The sequence below is a fragment of the Chroicocephalus ridibundus genome, chromosome 12 (genome assembly GCF_963924245.1).
Source record: "Chroicocephalus ridibundus chromosome 12, bChrRid1.1, whole genome shotgun sequence".
NCBI classification, from domain to species: Eukaryota; Metazoa; Chordata; class Aves; order Charadriiformes; family Laridae; genus Chroicocephalus; species Chroicocephalus ridibundus.
Genome location: NC_086295.1, coordinates 17,738,370 through 17,759,864, shown reverse-complemented (window position 1 = coordinate 17,759,864; position 21,495 = coordinate 17,738,370). Strand labels below are relative to the sequence as shown.

At 58.5% G+C, this 21,495-nt stretch overlaps 1 protein-coding gene across 5 annotated transcripts in view; it reads right to left on the bottom strand.

Annotated features, from left to right (window-relative positions):
• DLGAP4 (DLG associated protein 4) overlaps nt 1–21,495 on the bottom strand; it is a 179,612-nt gene that overhangs the window by 146,046 nt on the left and 12,071 nt on the right. For all 5 annotated transcript variants that reach the window (XM_063349695.1, XM_063349697.1, XM_063349699.1 and 2 more), the window contains one exon: nt 5,178–5,324. The gene's annotated coding sequence lies outside the window, so the exon portion shown is untranslated. Of the gene's footprint in view, nt 1–5,177; nt 5,325–21,495 lie in introns of those variants that run through there.

Sequence of the window (21,495 nt, the reverse complement as noted above, 5' to 3'; positions counted from 1 at the left end):
TCCCAGCCACTCCTCACCCCTACAGAGACGCCACTGCTCCGGGCTGTGCCAAACACATCGGGAAAGTTGGGTGCTTGGCCATGCTACGTTACAGACGTGCTCAGGGAATACATTCCTCTCTCAGGAAGAAACCTAGAGGGTGTGGGCCATTGTGTTGGGCTGAACAGTGTAAATACTCACCGTCCCATCCTTGCCCACCACTTTCTTCCCTACTCAAGAAAGCAAGACTTTGTCGGGGAGCAGGCCCCTAGACCTTCCCAAACAGGCTGGACCCTGACTTTGAACCAAGCCCTGGGACAATCCTGCTCCCCTCCACTGGCTCTGCCCGCAGCACATGTCAATAAGCCACGCTGGAGCCCTAGATTAAGCTTCTCTTCAACATACAAAAGAAGGCCATTAGGAGTAAGTTGCCTCTTCTCGAAGCTCTGTGATCTTTAATCAGTCTCACTCCTTAGTTGTTAGTCCCACAAGGCACAAAGGCTCTGCCGTCCCTCTCCTGCAGGCCAGCAGCTCCCTCCAGCCAGAGGGGTGAATCCTTGCAGGAGCACAGCAAATCACAGAATCACAGAACGAATCACAGAACCACAGACTGGTAGGGCTTGGAAGGGACCTCTGGAGATCACCCAGTCCAACCCCCTGCCAGAGCAGGGTCACCCAGAGCAGGTGGCACAGGAACGCATCCAGGCGGGTTCTGAACGTCTCCAGAGACGGAGACTCCCCCACCTCTCTGGGCAGCCTGTGCCAGGGCTCTGCCACCCTCAAAGTCAAGAAGTTCCTCCTCATGTTTAGGTGGAACTTCCCATGGTCAAGTTTGTGCCCGTTACCCCTTGTCCTGTCGCTGGGCACCACTGAGAAGAGCCTGGCCCCATCCTCCTGACACCCCCCCTTTCAGTATTTATAAGCGTTGATAAGGTCCCCCCTCAGCCATCTTTTTTCCAGACTGAAGAGACCCAAATCCCTCAGCCTTTCTTCATCAGAGAGGTGTTCCAGTCCCCTAAACACATCCCTGTTCCCCCGCCTCGCCCAGCCTGGGCTCCTTTTCACTTCCAGACCCAAATCAGACCAAGGGGTGGTTTGTGCAATTATCCAGCAGATAGTGACCATCCTACAGGCCTCTGGGCACAGACACAAGGCAGCAAAGGGATGTGGGCTCCCAGTGCAAGCCTTCTTTCCCTTTTCAATTCATTAGGGTTATTGGTTTCTCACAATCGATGGGCAGCAGGAGGATTACCGCGATACAGCCATGTCTCTGGTGGAAGGGGTTGGTTTGGTTCCAAATTTCCGGGGCAGAAACACAAACGCAGAGCGAGGCCAGAGCCCTGGTGAGACCTATGGCAAGAGACAGGCAGTCACACCTGCATTTTCTGGTACTTTCAAGAAGGGTTATGAAAGCAGAAGTCCTGACTAGTGATAAGGACCCAAGTCCCCCTTCCCAAGACATGTTTCACCAAGTGCCCTGTGCAGAAAAGTCCATGGTTAAGACAGGCACGAGCAAAATCCTGCGTCTTGAAGGCACTGGAGCACCCAGCTGCTCTCAGACAGGTGCCAGGAGGGGTTTGGCCTCCTTGGCACGGGGCAAGCAGATGTAGGACAGCAGCTCCGGGTCCTGCTCAGAGGCTCCACTCCGCCTGCACGGGGTTGTTGTGCCAAGGGCTGCTCACAGTGAGCTTGGCTGGGAGCGGGCACGCGCCAGGCCTGGCTGGGCACAAGTGTCCTCTCCAGGCTTGGGGAAAATGACCAACTGCAGAACCCATCCGAGGCTGCCAACCTTCCCAGGTGACGAGGGAGGACCTTTCTTCTGGGAAGAGGTGCAGGGAGAGGTTGGACCTTCGTTTCCAGCCTGCCCCGCAACATGGGAGGGCAGAGGCACCCAGAGGTGGCTCGTACCAATGCAGCATCACGCGTCCCACCACTCTGTTCTGCTCCAGCAATGCCCACGCCTCCTCCCTCCTGACCGTCACTGAATCATCACCCTGGACGCCAACCATGGTGACCCGGCCATGATATAAAGGGTGCAAGAAGTCAATCCAGCAGCGCAGCTACACATCAGGCTGTCCCGAGCTCTGCCACCCGCCTCCTGGGACATCACCTGCTACCTGCTGGCACCCCCACCCGCAGACCAACACACTGTGCAATCACAGCATCCCCGAATACCACTGTGGAGTCTACCACCATACCAGCGCAGTGGGTATCTTCCAGTGGCAGAGGCAGGGCAGGAGCACGTCCTGGGCACAAGCGCATCCTTGGCCCTGACCCTCCAGCCTCGCAGGAACACAAGCAAAGACATCTCCCAGGGCTTTTCTCCTCTCACATCCAGGTCAGAGAGGAAGAACCAGGCCTGTCTCTGCCCCCATGACACATCTCCAGGGTGCCAGGCAGGGGCCGAGGGCACCAGGCAGCCTGAAGCATGGCTTGTCCCCCCCAGCCCGCTCAGCAGCCCACTGCAGGCAGGACCGTGGCTGCCTGGGCACAGGGGGGCCCAGGCTGCAATCCCCCCACCTCAGGAACTCCTGCTCTGTGCCAGAGCACCTGGCACATGGCTCTGTCCTCCCAGCATCTCCCGTGGCAGCAGTGTGGGAGTTGGGCTTGGCACCAGCACCGCGGTTCACCTTCCGATTGCCAAGGAGCTCTGGCGTGCCAACAGATTGCCAGGGAGGACCATTCCTCCCCATCACCACTCCTCTGCTCAGGAGCTGCTGGGGAGGCGGGGAGACACAGAGGAGGGAGGCTGGGCACACGCGTGCTGGAGGTATATGTGGATTTTTTTCCTCACCCTTCCCTTACAGAACAGAGAAGGGGGAAAAAAATGAAAAAAAAAAAAAATAATAGCAAAATAAAGCAAACCCGACAACTCCAATTTCTATCTTAATGAATAAATGAAACGCATCCCAAGAGGTAATTAAGTGCTTCGAACCAAACATGTGTCACCTACATTAAAAAAAAACAACAACCCAGAGACAAATCAAGCAACTGCAATTAAGGGAAAGAGACAGCTGGGTGATTGCCGGGGAGGGGGAAAGCGGGGCCGGCCGGCCAGCGAGGGCCCTGCTCCTGCTGCCCGCGCTCTCGCGGCAGGGGACGGGGGCTGATGCTCTCACTGTGCTATGTGGGTCTCCTGGGAGAGGGGCAGCCCCACCGGTGTGGAGGCCTCCCAGCACCCAGTGGTGTTCTCCTACCCTAAGGACACCGCTGTCCCCCGTGCAGCCACCCCACCTTTGTGTCCCATGGGGACTGTGGCCATTTACGCTCAGGTCTCCCTTCCCAAATCAGACACCAGGTTTTGTCTCACCCATCCTCCTGGCTGTAACATCTGGGTAATACCCAAGCCCATCCCATTGCATTTCCTTCTGGCCCTTTCCCTGTCCTTTGCACTGAGCTGCCTGGAGCGTCGCTGTGTCTCGGTCATCACCAAACCACCCGCTCAGTTTGCGTTGGTAGGGTTTGCTGGTAGCGCACGTGCCGCTCCAGAAGAAGGCTGGAGAAGGGCTTTCCTGCAGTGCAGCAGGGGATGTGGCTGCGGTTGTGCGTGACCTCAGTCCTCGATCCAACACAGTGGCCACCCCAGGTGCACAGCCCATCCCTCCATACACGTGTGCCTGAGCTCCATCCTCATCCCCAAATCTCCGTGAGACCTCTGCACCGCTTGCCAGAGCTCTGATGTTAAGGAGAAACCTCCATGTATGCCAGCCTGCAGGAAACCACATTCCTGTTCTTTCCCAATGACCCCGGAAGGCTACAAAGACACTCTTTTATTGGCCCAGAGGGTGGGCAAAAAGATCAACTTGGTTAAAAAACATCATGGATTTTCCTGTGACAGCAATTCAAAGAAGGGGTTTAGTAGCTGCTGTACTGAGAAAGCCACGTGCCGTGAGGGTCATGAGCTCTCTGGCAGCCTGTGCTCCTTGGAGAAGCCGTTATTTACTTGTAAGTGGCGTCAGAAAAAGGACAGGGCACCCACACCAGTGCCTGCACTGTCTCCCACGCCTTGGGGTCCCGTAGCTGCTTGCTATTGACCACGGCTCCAGGGCCACGAAGGAAAATCCCTTGACATGCTCTTGACGCTTATTGGATTGTATGACCACCTTCTCCCCTTGGGAGGCCAAATCAAGACTTTCTGAATGTTTGGGTTTGTCTGAGCTGATGAAGGAGCCGGTGTCACATCCTGGGACGTGGCAGGAGATCTTTCCTGACATGGGGAAGGCATGTCATTTATTCCTCCGTAGGTTTGCCCTGCCTATCCATCGCCTCTCAGGCCTCTGCTGCTTTCAGGACAAGTTCCTTCCCGATGGACCTTAGCAGGTGCGACAACACCGCTCGAAGCCAGAGCCCTGCCCTTTGCACAAGCTCTTCTCTCTCCCTGGGGGAGAAATACAGGCTTTCCGTGTGCTTGGGAGGGCTGCAGCCATTCCCTGCAGGTGCCGCCTTCTCCAGCTCGCTGGAGGGGCTCAAGCGTCTGCATCGTCCTCTATCCCGCCTTCTCCAGCTCGCTGGAGGGGCTCAAGCGTCTGCATCGTCCTCTATCTCACCTAGCCCACAGCAAGTCAGGGACCTTGGGGACCACCCCATGTGTAGCTGAACTCACGGTCACGGGCTAACAGAGGCGAGCAGAAAGCAAACCACGGTGAGGGGCAGCCCCGTGGATCCCACCGCGCCTACACCTGGTGGGTGTAGGTGCCTCCCGGGTGTGCTTGCCACTTGGCTCATGGCTGGCCTGGTCTCCGTGGGCTCTGCCCCGCAGTCACAGCAGGAGCCTGGATGCTCCCGTGCTCTGGCATTGCTCCAGCCACTGCCCAGCATCACAGCCATCACCCGGAGCAGACACCGTCACAGCTCTCCCTGTCCTCAGACAACACCCGTAACAGAGTCCTCCAGCCACCCTCTGCACCAGCCCCCGGGGGACGTGCCAGCACCTCATCTCAGCTCACCTGTGCACCCCCCAGGCAACCCCTGTACCCCCCTACCCTGCCAGCTCTACCTCTCCTCCTTTGCTGCCTCTCGGCGCACAGGCTCTCTTCACTGCGCAGGGCAACAGCATCCCAACAGAGACGCCCTTATCTTCCCAACGCCCACAGGCTCCTCCTGCCTCTCACCCCAAGGAAACCCCACGGAGCAGGACCGTCGCCCCGCGGGGGTCCTGCCTCAGGCCCTACCCTGCCCGCAGTTCCCGGAGCACTCACAGTCCAGACGCTGATCTCCGAGGTGACTCTTCCGCCAGGATGCTGCCGTCATTCACGAGCTGGAGGACGTTGGTGGTCCATGCGCTGGCTGCGGGGTGGGCAGAGCCAGGCGGCAGCTCGGTGACCGTGCTCACCAGGCTTCTTGGGCTGAGGAGGGCAAAGACAAGTGTGAGTCCAGGGAGGCATGGATTAACCCCAGTCCCTTCCCCATCATGAAAGAGTCATCCTCCTCCGGTCTTCCTCAGCCTCAGGTCCCTTCAGGCCCGCCCAGTGAGGGAGGGATCCAGCAGGGACGCTTCTGCTCCAGACCCCAGAGGTACCACCGCCTGTCAGGTTCAGACTGCACCCATGCCCAGCATGACCCACAGATACTCCTCTCCACCAGCCCTCCCTGGGTCCCCAAGTGCCACTGCCTTCCCTGGGAACACACCGAGTAGGGCTGACCCACAGGCACCCATCAGAAGGACTGGGAGAACCCTCTCAGCCATGCAGAGAGGAGTGGTCTCCACTTCGCAGTCCCTCAGCAGAGCAAGAGGCAGAGGCAAAGAAGGAACTCAGCAGGGATGCAAGTCCATCCCTGGCGTCACCAGCCCTGCTCCAAGCATGGCCATGGACTCATGAGCTCATCAGGAGCAACCAGTCCACCATGAATGGGTGGCGGTCACACTGCTGAGGTCAAACCCTCGGATGTCACCAGAACCCCTGCTAGGGTCCTGTTGAAATGAACAGTGCTGTTCCCCTGACTCCATGGTCTCCATGGCTGTCAGAGACCCAAGGCTGGGCTCCAACTCGATAAGGTTGTCCAGGAAGGTGAACAGAGCCCAGCACAGTGAGGAACCCACCCTGCTCCAAAGCAAACCTTTTGTCTTATGACTGTTGGTGTACATGGGACATCACACAGCTGCTCTCAGAGGCTCGGAGAAGAAAACCATGAAAAAAGTCAGATGTGCCACCAAGCTCAAGAACAGGGCACCTTTCCACTGCTTTCAGTCATCCTGGCTCACCGCACCGGTGACATGCACATGTGTCCTCCCCATGCACTTTGAAAAGAGCAGCTTACACCCTGATCGGATTAGAGGAAGAAAACTGCATTGCAATAAATCCAGGGAGGGAACCGACTGCCTGGGCTTTAATCTGAGGGGAGCCTTCAAGATAAGAGCATTAAGAAGTGGGGATAAAGCAGCCTTGGTGCAGGAATGGTCTGAGCTGGTCCCTAGTCTGGGAAGCGGGACAGCAGAGCTGGCTGTGGCTTGCCCTGGCACCTGAGAGCAGCTCAGCACGTCCCTTCAAACATGACCTGTCTGTCCAAGCCTGCAGCCTCCTCAGTGCAGGAGATGGGGGACCTCTAAGAAGGGCAGGGCATAGGACAGAGAGGATCGCTCCAAAAGCTCTTTTTTTCATATCAGGAGCCCGAAATCCCAAGTGGGAACAAGGACAGCACAGTCCTCATCAGGAGAGCTTAGAGTAGGGAGGGATGTCTCCCCATATGTGACCTCATTCGGGATCTCCCCTCCTTCCAGTACGGGGATGTGGCACCTCTCAGCTCTGAGCAGACACTGGATTCCCTCCTCTGGGAAGTCCTTCTTCTGCTCCTGAACGTGGGGCCATAGGCAATGTGCACTCTGCAGAGCTCTGCTCCTCCTTCAGAAGCTTTCACAGAGAGCCATCACCACCTTGGTGGTCTCTAACCCCAACCCATGTCCCACGGGTGGGACAGGAGCTCGACAGCTGCTGCAGCAAAGCGGACACAAGCTGCTTGCTTTCCAACTTGCTCCTCCAAGAAAGCCGGGCGCCCTTTCTTCCTCATGTCCCTTTGGAGGTAATCCCCACACCAGCGCCGGTGGAGAGGGAGGGAATAAGAAGTGTCCACCTGGATCCCCTGATGAAGGCTGAGGAGAGCAATCTGCTCCCGCACGAGGTTTGCACCTGGAGGACCCGTGTGTCAGATGGGCAGAAGCCACCTGGGACATGGTCAGTGGTGAAAGCACAGTGTGGAGCCACCCCTCATGGCAGCGCACTCGATCTGTTTGGCATAAGTGGGGACCGAGCAGGCAGCAGGTTCTCGCGCAGTCAGCTGGCGGAGCCCCGGCTGAGCGCGCAGCCTCCTCGTGCTCCCGAGATGAATGGAGACAGCCCTGCAGCCCGGTGTAAGTAATTGAGGAAAGAACATTTGTAAGGCAGGAGACAGCTGGATTAAAAAGGTGAAGCCCAAAAAGCAAATGAAAAGAGAATCATGGATGATGGATGGGAAAGCAGTACCCGAGTCCGGCGTTTTCCTGGGTGTGCTGTGGAACAGCAGCAAGACAAGAAGAGCTGAGATAAAACCATCCAAAGAGCTTGGGCTTGCAGGACTTATTGCAGTCGAAGAGGCAAGTCGGCTGATGAGCTCCAAGTTTCCCAGCCTTGGTGGAAGACTCTGGTGCTGCTCCCACAGCCCAGGCCTGCTCTGCCGACCAGCGTTAGGATCGCGGCTGGCAGGGGCTGTGCACCTGGAGGTCTGCAATGCCCCAGGTGAAGTTGAGCAGAGTGACCATTACTGCCTGCCCCCCACAGCCCCCCCCGTGCATCCTCCGCTCCGCTTTGGCGTGTCCTGGCCCTGTCTCTGCGGAGCAGAAATCCCCAAACATCTGGCGCGTTCTTCTTGAGGGCATCGAGAGGGAGCGCACAGAACACGCTATAAAGGTCATTGCGGCAGTTTGCGTTGTTAATTGCTGCTGATCAGACGGCTTTCTTGGCAAAGGGGGGAAAAAGACATTTGGGCAGAAAAAAAAAATAAATTGAGTTCGTAAGACAGAAGGGTTCAAAACTCCTCTCTTTGCAGCAGGTGTCAAGCGGACACAGGCCACCCCTGCAAAGACAGGGGCTGTGAGCGCCAGGCAGCCCGGTGAGAGCCTCAGGTGAGTCCCATCCATGGCGCAGGGAGAGTGGAGGCGCCGAGGTGAGCCACTGCCCATCGGCTGCTGCACGGGCAGACCGAGAAGCGGACAGACTTGTCCAGCACAGAGCAGCTTCCTCTCCCCACCGTGGTAAGAGCAGACAGGGGAGGTCACAGCCCCATCACCCCCAGCATCCCTCTCTTGTGACTTTCCACGCCCTTGCGTCACCACTGCGGTTATTTGACCCCGGGCCCGTCAGAAAGCACAAACTGCTGTACCACCTTCCCCCTCTGGCATCAGGCCACCTCCACAGCACCTCCACCCTCCCGGCGCAGTCAGGGGACCAGTCTCCCCACACTCTCCCTCCTTTTTCTTCAGGACCACAGCAATCTCCAAGGGGTTTCAATTCTTTTTCCCTCAGTCCCAAACACTAACAAGCCTTCCAGTCCCGGCTGCCTCCCAAAGCCGGTTCCAAAACTCAGATGGGACTGAGAGAGCAGATGTGAGAGCCTGATCCCAAGCAGGTCATCTGCTACAAAGCAAGGCATAGAATCATAGAATCATAGAATTGTTGAGGTTGGAAGGGACCTTTAAGATCATCGAGTCCAACCTTTAGCCTACCCTGACAAGAGCCACTTCTAAACCATGTCCCTCAGTGCCCCATCTACCCTTTTTTTAAACACCTCCAGGGATGGTGAATCCACCACCTCCCTGGGCAGCCTATTCCAATGTTTAATAACCCTTTCAGTGTAAAAATGTCTCCTAATATCTAATCTAAACCTCCCCTGACGTAACTTGAACCCGTTTCCCCTCGTCCTATCACTTGTCACCAGGGAGAAGAGGTCAGCCCCCATCTCTCTACAACCTCCTTTCAGGTAGTTGTAGAGGGTGATAAGGTCTCCCCTCAGCCTCCTCTTCTCCAGGCTAAACAACCCCAGCTCCCTCAGTCGTTCCTCATAAGGTTTGTCCTCCAGGCCCCTCACCAGCTTTGTAGCCCTTCTCTGGACACGCTCCAACACCTCAATGTCCCTCTTGTAGTGAGGGGCCCAAAACTGAACGCAGTACTCGAGGTGGGGCCTCACCAGTGCCGAGTACAGGGGGATGATCACTTCCCTAGGCCGGCTCACCACACTATTCCTGAGACAGGCTAGGATGCTGTTGGCCTTCTTGGCCACCTGGGCACACTGCTGGCTCATATTCAGCCGGCTATCAACCAACACTCCCAAGTCCTTTTCTGTCGGGCTGCTTTCGAGCCACTCTGCCCCAATCCTGAAGTGCAGGACCCGGCATTTGGCCTTGTTGAACCTCATACCATTGGTCTCAGCCCATCGGTCCAGCCTGTCCAGATCCCTCTGCAGAGCCATCCTACCCTCAAGCAGGTCAACACACCCGCCCAGTTTAGTGTCATCTGCGAACTTACTGAGGGTGACTCATGTAAGGGCATGCAACTGCCCTGCTCGGTTTTCTTTAAAATACAGTTTGTTTCAGTGACCTGGACAACCCCACCTATTCACAAGACCCTGAAGCAATCCCAGAAGCGTTTGCCAGTAGGAGGAGGCTTCCCAGGCTGAGAAGCACAAGCAGAAAGATTCATCCCAGCTCCATTGTTTCCCAGTGGGCTGAGGACACTGGCATGAGACTGGCCCCGGGTTGTCCCTACACACTACAGGGAGGGGTTGTATTGCCCCTGCTGTAAATGCTCGACCATGCTGCAGATCCTACCACTGCACCACACCAGTAGAAAGGCCTTGCCCAGTACACGTGATGAGCCCTACATCTGTCTTGCAACTAGGTATGATGAAGCACACAGGGGTAATGACTTGCCAAAGAGATGACAGGGAGACAAGAGAAGTCCCAGAGGTGGTGCTTGTATCTCCTAAAGCCCAGACCCTTGGTTTCTTCATTCAGCACACAAGCAGTCTAGGAGCCAGAACAGCCCCAAGAGCATCCACCTCAGAGGGATAGGGACTCTGGCCAAGATGGTACTTGGTCTGTGCAACATCATTCCCTGAAGAAACACTCTGGTTCACCATCGGCACGCTCTGGCCAGCGAGACGCATACACCGGAGAACCACCAAGACACAATCCAGCCACTGAAGAGAGCTGCTGGGATCACTATGGCCAAGATGACTGAACCACCCACAGAGGACTTAAAATCCACCCACAGAGGACTTAAAATCCACACTGGAATATTAGTGTTGGAGTCCAGTCCCCGAGGGTACAAATACAGCAGGACCCATGCTCGGGTGCACTGGTGCTGGGGTCTGGGCAACCAGCTCCTTCCCTCCTGGGCAGATCTCCCATTGAGCTCAGCAGGAGAAATAACCATTACCACCAGTCCCAGGGCAGTGGGAGTCCCCCATCGTCCCCCCCCCCAGACCAGGAACCCACCAAAAACCCAGCAGAAAACCCATTAGAAATTCAACTAAGGAGAAGGTTCTAGGCACAACCAGCCTTCGCTGGGCTGGGGGCAAGCGGCTCCAAACCTAAGGGGTAAAATGACTCCGAAATCAGAAGAGCAGACAGCAATGGACGGGAATTCCCCTCAGAGGCAGATTGGAGATGTCTCCAGCAGAAGAAGCTCCCCTTCTGCTGGCCAAAACCTTGACTGCAGAGTCCCTCCCTCAGTGCTGGAGGGGATGGACGGTGTTTAGGAACCTTCAGGGAGGGCTCTCAGTGCCACCAACAGGGCTCAAGGGCAAGGCTCTCCTGAGAAACTGGAGCTAGCACAGAGCGGGTAAGGTCCCCAGAGGAGAGGCACCTCTGCTCCCTTCACTGGCCAGGCTGGATTCGGGTGCTCATGAGCTGGAAAGGACAGGGGAGATGTATTTCAGCAGTTCTTGAACTCCAAACGTACTTCAGCATCACGGCAAAGTAAATACCCCATAAAACGTTCATCCAGCAGCTGGACGGCAGGGCACAGGTTCATCCGTCTCCTTTCCCAGCGCTCTCCGAGATGAGGAACAACTGTCCACACCACTGAGGTTTATGATGGAAGCCCACAGCAAATCCTCAGCCCCAGTAAACGCTAGGGAGAGTGGGGGGAGTCTCGGGACCCCCATCCCAGGCTGCCTGGAGGCAGCGGGAGCAGTTCCTGGCGTCGCTGCCAGGGAGGATCGGGGGCAGCAGAAGGCGGAAAACCCAGGTCTGAGCCGCAGCCCCATGGGACGCTCGGCCGGGAGCGCCGGAGGGAAACACCACGTGGCTGCACCAGGCACGGATCTGGCCCCCATCGCCCACAGCCCCCTCCCTAGGCCATCGCCGGCGTCCCCGCCGTGCCGCGCCACGGGGCAGGATCACGGCACAGCGCGGCGGGGGATAGGTGTGTCCGAGGGCTGCTGCGAAGCAGCTGCTGCGAGCGCTTGCTGTGGGGCACTGCCATCGCTCGCCCGACTTGCCAGGCTGTTCCCTCCATCTGCTGAACCCAGCACGTTTATTTTTGTGTTTCCAAGTTTGATCAGATCGACTCTTCCACTTTAATCTAATGAGCGCGCTGAGCTGAAACAAACACAATCTGTCCGCGGAGGGCCGGGGAAGGATGTCTGGGGGCACTGCAGAGGCACCGGGGGGAGCCTGCAGTACCCTGATGCAGAACCAAGACCGCTTTGGTCACCGGCACAGCCCGACCTCCCAGCCCTCGCCCCACACCTGCCCGCACAAGTCACCCCACTGCCCCAGAGACTGAAGACCTGAGCATGGGGGGGTACCTCTGGAGAGAAGGGCATCCTCCTCAGGCCCCGATCTGGGCATGGCTCTGCTGTTTCCTTCCTTCCCTTGCCCATTTCCCATGTTGCTTGACCGTCTTTCCAGCTAATTACCCCACGGTGCCGTGGGCACGAGCCACGTGGCAGCCGGCATCTGCACCACTTCCCAGAAATGACCTTGGCTGCTCAGAGGACAGCGGGAGCCTTTTTCCCTGCCAGGCTTCCCCCGAGGCAGACAAGAAACCTTCAGCAGCAGGGACAACATGCACATCCAGCCCCTGCGGGTCGCTGCTCTCCAGGCGCGAGCTCATCTGCACCAGCTCCGCCAGCTCCGGAGCTCCCATGCTGGGACAGGTCACCTCCACAAGGACCCTCCAGCACCAGCTCCCTGCAGAAACTCCCCAGCAGGATTTAGCACCAGCCTCAGGCTTGGAAGTTTTTCTCTCCCCTGTTTTTCATACCCAGTTTCATTGCAGTAGAGCCCTGAGATGGGTTTGTTTGCATTCCTGCGGCGGAATGGCGAGCTCGGGAGCTTTGGTGTGAAGAGCTTCAGGGCAGAGCAAGGGCTGGATGTGGGGTCCTTTAGGAAGCCATCCGTCCAGGTGGCGTCACTGCCACTGTCCCACTGTGCTTCTTCCCTGGTGCGAGGAGAGAGGTGGAGCAGGAAGGAGGTAGCTCAGCAGAAGACACTCTCTGCAGCTCTCCACAGCAGGGACGACCGCCCTTGGGAGCGTCTGACCTTGCACCGATGGAAAGCCCCAGGAGCCCGGTGGCTGGGAGACCCCCTGGGGTGGACGGCGAGCTGTCATCTGGCAAACTGTGGGGGCTGCCTGGGCAGCAGCTGGGAGGCTGGAGGGCAGGGCAGGCTCCTCCTGGCTGTCCAGCTGCCTGGTAGCAGCTCAGCTGGCTCGGCCGGGCTGCCCAGCTGGCCCCACTGAGGACAACTCCATGCAAGGAGAGGGCTCAGCTGCCAACGGTGGGCACTGCCGGGACACGCATGGGGGAGACTGGTCATCCATTCCCATGGGCAGAGAAGGGGGATGTGGGGAAGGCCCCCGGCAGCTCCCACCCTGCCCTGCTTGAGGGACAGCGGGCTGGATGTGCTGAAGGACTCCAGGGGACTCTGTGGGACTGGCCGTCCCCAGGAGCTGGGGCAGAGCCAGGCTCGGTGCCCGGCCAGGTTCGTTTCCACACGCTGCCTCTTACACCTTCCCTCGGCCCAAGCTTGTTTTGACCTGGGTGCAAAAGGCTCGGCAGCTTCCCAAGCTCCCATGGCACTTCGGGAGATGTCCCCTCCAAGTGCTCGGGCGCTTGGGCTCCACACAGGGATGAGGCGCCGAACTCCTCGGGGAGCTGCGACGGTGGCACAAGCGTCCCCACCCCGAGGAGCTCAGCACCCACCCAATTGCGCTGGCTTAAGCTTGAGCCTCGCTGCGCTGAAGCTTTGTATGCGGACAGGTTTCCTTTCATCTCCTCCCCAAATAAAATCCCCCATCTCCCTCCAGCTATCACATTTGCAAGTTCTTCTTCCTTAAAATAATAACTAAGTCCATGCCATGAGAGGCTCGCTCTTGCCCTGCGTTAATAAAGAGGGAAGATGAAAAGACCAGGAGAAGATTTGCTTTTGCAGCGCCTCGCTGTCACTCCCAGTTCTGTGCTCTCCGTCCTTATTTCTCATTCTCCTTTCCAGGAGCTGTCTGTAACCCTTTGATAATAACCTCTTCTCTCCCAAAAGCAGGCAGTGTCCTTTCTTGCCTGCACAGCCAGAGAAACGTCACACTTTCCCTTTGATGTCAAGATAATGTATAGATGTAACATCGTGTGTGTGTGTGTGACAAATGCAAACAGCCAGCTCCCTGTCCCAGATTTGGTAATTTCGGGAGAAAAAAAGGAAAAGCTAGAGGAAAAAAAAATAATCTTAAAATGAATTCTCCCCGTTCATCGCAGGCATGCAGAACTGCCTCCGGACAGCTGGCAGGGGGGCTGGGACCCCCAGATGGCCAGGGCCAGGGCTGAGCCCTGCGGATACCCACGGCCCCGCGTGTCCCTCCTCCCTGCCGAGCACTGGGGCCAACCCTGGCAGGTGTCTGTGCCCAGAGGAGACGACACCTCGCAGCTCGGTGAGATTATGGGGCAGCCGCGAACCACCCCGTTACAGCAAAACAAGCAGCTCAAAACCTGGGGGTTTGTCCGAAGCAGTTTGGAAGATGGGTTTGCAGGAACGCCGCGTCCACTGGCAGCACAGGTGCCAGGGCTGAGCCCGGCTCCCCGGGCACCCCATGGCCGTGTCGGGCCCCTCTTGAGCCACTCTCCGGGCACTGCTCAGGCCCCTGCTCCAGGCTCCCAGGAGCCTGTGAAACCCCCAGAAACCTCCCACTGTTCCCCGTTTACGGTCCCTCTGACCGAGGAGGGGTGTCTCTGGTCCACATGAACCAGGGCGTGCCGGCATAGGATGGAGGATGAGCCCCTTCCCGGCACTGCAGACCTGGGAGGCGTCACCCGCTCCGGCCACCTCTGCCCTGGGCAGCCCTGGGTCCCTCCAGCCCCAGCTCCGAGAAACCTCCCAAGCCCCCGGGACCAAGCCCTCAGCCCTCCAGTCCTGGCACGGCTCTCGGCTGGGGCCAGGGCATGGTTTGGGACCAGTACAGGCAGGAACCATCCCAGGAGGCAGTTCGGATGCAGCCAGCATCCAAACAAGATGAGTGGGCACAAGAAAGTCTATTCTCAGACACAGGGGTCTTTCCTTGGCTCTTGGTCTCCGTGCCAGCAGGGACACGTCTAATCGCAGACAAGGCGCACTCTGAACAGGCTGAACAGAGGGGTGCGGGCATCCTGCCCGCCAGGGAATGTCCTGGGCACGCATCCCACCTTGTCCGAGGAACCCCAGCAGCCTCCAGCTCCCCCCGGCCCCCGTGGGATGCAGCTGGGGGGCGGGGGGGCGTTGCAGGCAGCACGAGCTGTGAAGCAGGCAGAGTTCGACTGCGTTTCCTGCGCGTCCCCTCCCCACCCCACACACTCGAGCATTGTTTTCATTTCATTTTCACATCCCGCTTCTGCAATGGCTTCACAACCGGCCCGGTGCGTGCCTGGCAGAGGAGACGAGCCCGTACAGCCGTCCCAGGGTCCCCGTGCACGAGCCAGACCCGTGTGCGCTGCCGGCACATGAAGGGAATGAGTTTTGATCCCACCAATCCCGCGGTTTATCTAAACCAGTGCCAATGCTCCCGCTTCACGCAGAGTAGCTTGATCCAGAGCCACCCCGGGAGGGGAGGACCTGTGGTGGGTTGGCCTCTGGTTTGCCTAAACCGGCCAGCGGGTGCCTGGGGCCGCCAAAACCTCCCTGCTGAGTGTGACAAGTGTGGCAGGTTGGAAGGCGCAGTGACAACAGGCTTCGTGTGACTACCTGCAAGCACGTGCTCACCCTGACTTCATGACTCTCCGCTTGGGTAGCCCAGGGCAGCGCGTCGGCGTGAGAGCCGGGGAAAGCTCACCCCAGCAAGAAGGCCGGGAGCCAGAAGATGGGCTCCTGCACACGCCACTGACCCGGCGTCAGCAGCCCCAGCTGTGGCCAGGCTGGGACCTCCCGCAGCCTGGCCACGCACCAAACAGCACGTGTCCTTTGCGGCATGACCAGGGCAGTGAGTGCGGGCACATCGGTGGGATGTGCTCTCTCCCAGAAAGCCAGAGCCTGTCCCTCTCTGCATCCAGGCTCTGATGGTGCATGAAGGTTCTGCGCTGCGTGGTGACCCTGTTCCTGTTCTTTGTTCCTTGCAAGCCACTCGTAGCCAGGCCTGGCTTGAAGCTTGTCTTCCAGGAACCTCTTGTTCGTCCCCAAAGCAGCCTCTCCCCTGCAGACTCACAAGTTTACGTAAAACCAGGGACTGCAGTAAGTGCAGCCCCTGAGGCTCCCCAGCTCCCTGCTCCAGCCACAGTGCCCCTTCCATTCCCGCACCTCCTCCTGCTCCGCCGGGAGCTGGGTGGCTCTCACCAGCCTCTCCACGGATGTGTGGGCAGCTGCCTCGGGGTGCAGCTGCGTGGGGGTTCGCAAGGATGAGCACCAAAAATGCAGCATGTGGCTTTTGAAGCCTCTACATGTGCCGCTCTCCAGTCTTCCCGCAAAATCCCTTGCTTTCTTCTTTTACCTCTGGCTCCGGGGCAGACCCTCAGCATCAGGGGAGCTGGGACTGGGGTAAGAAGGTGCCCTCCTTGTCCGTGCTGCTCCCCTGCCCTCTCTGAATGCCCCAGACCGCTCTCCCCTGTTCACGGGGATCTGGGAGAAAGGTTGAGTTTATCTAAGAGCCCTGGAACTCTGCTCAGTCATTAGCTGGTGAGTAAAGCGCGCTCCGTGAGTCACCGACGCTGTTATAAACACGTTCTTCTAAAGGCTGTAGAAATGCAGTAGGAAAGTGGTGTTCCTTGAAGACACTGGTTGTAGCCGTTTCCTTCTATCAAGATCTCTGCCACCTGGGACGGCTCCGTCCCTGCCGCCTGCCCCACGGGCACCTGCCTGCTCCCCCCCCGCCGCAAGGCAGTGCCCCCAAGGGCCAGGCTCTTCATGCCCGGGGTGACAACGTGAGCCGCGTCTGCGCCACTCCCACGACCCTTCCCGTGCTTTGCGGCTGTACCTCGCATTAAGCCATTTATAAAGGTTAATGCATGCGGGACAGAAATGCTTTTCCCGGTTTAATTGACGCTAAAGACACCAGCAGCAAGGAGTTTCTCAGTGCCATCCCTAACGTGGTGAGGGCTGCATGACCCTCGCCCAGCATGCCACCACTCCTTGGTCCCCTCAGTCTGCCCAAAGTGCTGATCCCGCCTGTCACCGCTGTTCGTAAAGCCAGAGCTTCCTATGAGCCTCGACACCCGGCGTCACCCTGTGCCTGCAGGTCTGCCGGCTGCCCGCCCTTCTCCTGGCTCAGCCCCCCTCCACACCATGACCACTGTCCCCTCCGCTGCTCTTGCCCCCCTGGGAGCTTCCACCTCCATCCCCAGCTCTGCCTCGCTCCCCAAAGCACGGCTTGGTCTGTCACGGGCCACACAGAGACGCTGACGCTGGGGATAGGCTGTGGCCATCACACCAAACTCCTGTTTCACGTGCTGCTCTCGATGGCCACCAGCCCAGACCACCTCCATGCCGGACTCCTCTCCCCACCCACCCAACCTGGGCCTGCCGCCCCTGCGTGCTCTGCTCACCGCTTTGCCCTCTGTGCACCTCCCACCCTCATTCCCTCTTCCCTTGCACCTTATTTTTCAGCTTGTTGGCTTTTTTTTCCCCCTTCTGCTCCCATTTTATCCTCAGCCTTGAAAACGCAAACACTTAACAGCACGTCTAAGACCAGATCCACGCTGGGAGGGATTTGCCCTGGGGGGCTTCCCCGACCGCAACGCAACCCATCCCGACTCCGGCGTGACCGTGCCCAGCTGGATCACCAGCGGTGCGCAGGGCTCCGGCTCCCGCGGGCTGTGTCACCCTGCCACCTCCACCACCTTGGAGACAAGCGGGAGCCGGCTTGTGAGCCAGCCTGCTGCTGGGGCTGCCATGCTGATGATTTTACACTTGGTATCACAAAGAGAAGTGAGAATGCCGAAAGTCTGGAGAAGGAAGAGGAAGGTGCGTTGAACCAAAGAGGCAGGGGAGAGCAATTCTCGCAGAGACCGAGAGGACCCTGCACAAAGCCCTTCTGCCTTATCCCTGCCTGGACGCCTTGTTGGCCAGGGCAAGATCTGCTCCGTCCTGCCCAGGCTGCAGGGCTAGACACTAAGATCTTCCTATTCAAAAGGATTACAAATTACTGTCTGATCCACTAATTAGGAAGGGAAGATGAGTGTGCTCCTGACAGTGATGTTTAGCAGCCATTTAGAAACTGCTCTGAAGGCAGCAAGGCGCTGCGAGCACACCGCAGCGCCGAGCAGCATCTGCTCCACGCCAGCAGGCCCAGGACCACCCCGCTGGCCCCACCGCCAGCAGCTCCCTCTCGCCCCGGGGAGGCTCTGCCCCACGCCACCCCCAGCTCGCGCAGCTCCCGCCGCGAGTCTCGCCCTTCCGCAGAGCTCGTCTGGCTCTCAAGGATGTCCCCAGGCCATTTGGCTCCTAGCCCTGCTGCCATTACTTCATATTTATTTAACAAAATTAAAACCTGCTTAGTGAGGCCAGTTGAAGGCAGGGGAGACAAATCGGATCTTCATGCCGCTGCCAGGGCAGGGCAGCCTGGCGCCGGGCTGGAGGCCACCTGCGCTGCCTCGGGGGGGACGTGGACCCTCCTTCCCATGACCGGGCAGCAGCGGGCAGCGGCACAAGAAGCGCCCCAGACTGCTCATGCCATTTCTCGGGGTTCCCCTTTGTCTCCTTCCCCACACGGCTGCTGGTGGCAGGGAGCTGGCTCTGGCTGGGGAAGGGCTCCAAGAGAAAAGGCCCGACTGGCACCTCGGTGCTGCGATGGGAGTCCATGAGAGCCATGGGCGACGGCAGTCCCTGTGCGTGCAGGCAGGCATGGCCGTACCTCTGAGCGGACCACCCCAGCGGGGGCACAATGGAAGCAGCCCCGTGCCTCTACGTTTTGGGTGATGCCCATGACGAGTGTGTGGAGACTGCTCTGAGCACCTCCTGCAGACAGTGCCCAGCGACAAGACACCGCTCCCAGCCAAGGAGGAGCAGCAGAGCTGGCCTCAGCCCCTTCTAAACCTTTCCTGCCTCTAGCAGGGCCCATTTCCCACATAGCACCTTGTAGGACCGGGCTCCTCTCTCCTGCTCCAGATCAAACAGCAGATCGTGCTGGTCTAGGACCACCTCAGGAACTGCTCTACATCTTCGGCCTTCCCAAAAGTCCTCCTAGTGCTGACCCCCATTCCCCAGCATCACTCCCCTTCCGAAACCCAACCCACCGATGGGCGCACGGCCAAGCAGCTCAGCTACCTCCAGAAGTGCTCCCCGCTGCGTGCAAAGGAGAGAGAGCAAAGAGCCAGAACTTGAAAGCATGTCCTCGGGGCAGAGATACCCCTGTCCTCCACCCCCAGCGTGACCCTGCTGGGACTTGACGTCTGCAAGACCCCCCCCTCGACGGTCTCCCACTCTGCGTGGCCCCGGGTGCTCCCCGCTGACCCTTGGCGCTGAGCGAGCCTTTTGGCACAACCCTGACCCAGCAGCCAGCACCACCCAACGCAGGAAACGTGGTGTGAGGGCAGAGGGAGGAGAAGGGAAGCCTCAGCGACAGGTCCCGGCACCCACAGAGGAGCAGCTTCATCACAGAGACGAACCCAGCCAAGCTTAAGGTATTATTAGATCGAGTTACAGTGGTATTAATGAGTGCTTTCAATTTTAATGAAGTTAATCTACCTATAAAAGCTCTTTATGCCCATAAACATATGATCTGAGAGAGAACAGGACTTCCAGCCACACTTTTACGGCATTTGAGTGTGTTTTTTTGCAGAAACCTATTTAACAGTGATGCCAGGACAACAGCTGGGAGAAAAGCACCCACTGTCCGAACTGCAGCTCCCTGTGCCAGTGAAATGTGGAGCAACCTCTTGCTGAGCTGCAGGGACTTCCAGGGGAGGCAAGATTTCATGTTCCCGTTATGATAAAAGTTAGGAAAACTGTGAATTTCAATGGGAAAACAGACGTTGCCTTTTCTCTACTAGGTAGAAGATGGTGCACGCAGCACATGGAACTGACGCAAGCCCCGGTCCAGCAGAGCACCCAGGCCCGCTGGGGTCTCCCTGTCCTCCCCTGTTCCCGTCCGGAGGGGAGAGGCCAGCCTGCTGGCCAGGCTCGAGCAGAAGAAGTTGCGCTGGAGCTGGTCTCCAGCCTCCAGCAGGCCCTCGACTGCTCTGCCCGCAGAAGTTTATTTTTCCGATGCCTGCAATCACTCTTGAAGCAGGGTGCGGGCAGCCCGGGTTTGATTCACTGGCTCCTTCCCAGGCTTGGCCTTTCCCGTCTCTGGGGGAAACAGGAGAGTCGGAGCCCGCTGCAGACCTGGATGACCTCCTCAGATCCACAGGTTGGGACTTTCTCCTCCCTCCTCCTTGTGAATCCTGTGAAGGTCCAGGTGCCAGAGGACACAAGGGCTCCCTGGGGAGCAGTGCCTTGCCCAGGCTGATCCTCCTTTCCTGGAGGAGAGGACAAATGGAAAGGAAATGGAGGCAAAATAACAGTCTTTTCTCCCCAGGCTGGGTCTCTGAGGACTTTTGTGCTGGGCCAGCAGCTGCTCTGATCATCGGGGAGGGGTAGCGGAGGGATGGACCTGGGGCTCTCCCTGGCTGGCCTTCACACAGCAACCGCCTGGGTGCTGCGGGGCAGTGGGGACCCCCTTCAGGGGTTCCTGGGTGGACTTCAGTGCAGAGGTGAGTCCTCGCCAGCTACAGCGATGGCCTGGTCTCCCATCATTTTGGCTTTTCAACCAAAAACGTCTCTCCTTCCAGCCCGCGCCATCCTCCAGCAGCATTGCCAAGGGCAGGAGATGCCACATACACGGCAGCCACCAGCAGCATCCAGCCCCGCTCCCGCCCCTGCTCTGCTCGCCCCATTGCCAACAACTCTACCACAGCCTGGTGGCAGTAGGGGAAACTTGGGCTTTCCTAATGGCCCTCCTACACTGGGGCCTCACCACGGGCTGCTACAAGCCACCCTCAGGTACGTCCCCATGCCAGCGCCGAGGCAGGACAGTCCTGCCTGCACCCTCCAGCCAGCTCACCAGCCAGGGTGAGCCAGGGCCTCTCCTGGCACCAAGCTCCCCGAAGGCGAGGGGGGGGATTCTGCCCCTCTGCTCCGCTCTGGGGAGATCCCCCTGCAGCGCTGCCTCCAGCTCTGGGGCCACCAACAGCAGAAGGACACAGAGCTGTTGGAGCGGGGCCAGAGGAGGCCACAGAGATGCTGGGAGGGCTGCAGCCCCTCTGCTGTGGGGACAGGCTGAGAGAGTTGGGGGGGTTCAGCCTGGAGAAGAGAAGGCTCCGGGGAGACCTTCCAGCCCCTTCCAGTCCCTAAAGGGGCTCCAGGAGAGATGGGGAGGGACTCTGGATCAGGGAGGGGAGTGATAGGATGAGAGGCAACAGTTTTAAACAGAAAGAGGGGAGATTCAGATTAGATATCAGGAAGAAGTTCTTTCCTATGAGGGTGGTGAGATGTTGGCCCAGGTTGCCCAGAGAGGTAGTAGATGCCCATCCCTGGAAATATTCCAGGTCCAGTTGGACGGGACTTTGAGCAACCTGATCGAGTTGAAGATGTCCCTTCTCATTGCAGGGGGGTTGGACTAGATGGCCTTTAAAGGTCCCTTCCAACCCAAACTATTCTATGATTCTATTCTATGATTCTAAGGCCACAATGCACTGTGACTTCTTCTCATGGAAAAGGTCCCGATGTGCCCCATGGTCCCATGCACCCCACCATGGGGTCCCTTCCCTGCCCAGGGTGGGAAATGTCCAAGCAGATGCCTTCCTCCCTCCTCTTTTCTCCTGCTGGCTATGTCATCCCTGGCTTGGAGATGACACACACAGGGACACCTGGTCCATACTCCCTGCTGGTGGCAATGCCACTGCTTCTCCCCCAGCCAAGCCATCAAATTGAAGCCAGCATCCTCTGGTGGGAGGGGGACAAAGCCCTGCCCGGGGCAGGCACAGGCACAGTCGTGCGTAGCACATCTGGAGAGGTGAAGAGCAGCAGGTCCCTAGTGCTTCTGCCGGAGCGGGCTGGGAGCCGCGGCCGAGCGGGCAGAGGAGCGGGCAGCAGCGCTGCGACAAGGCTGA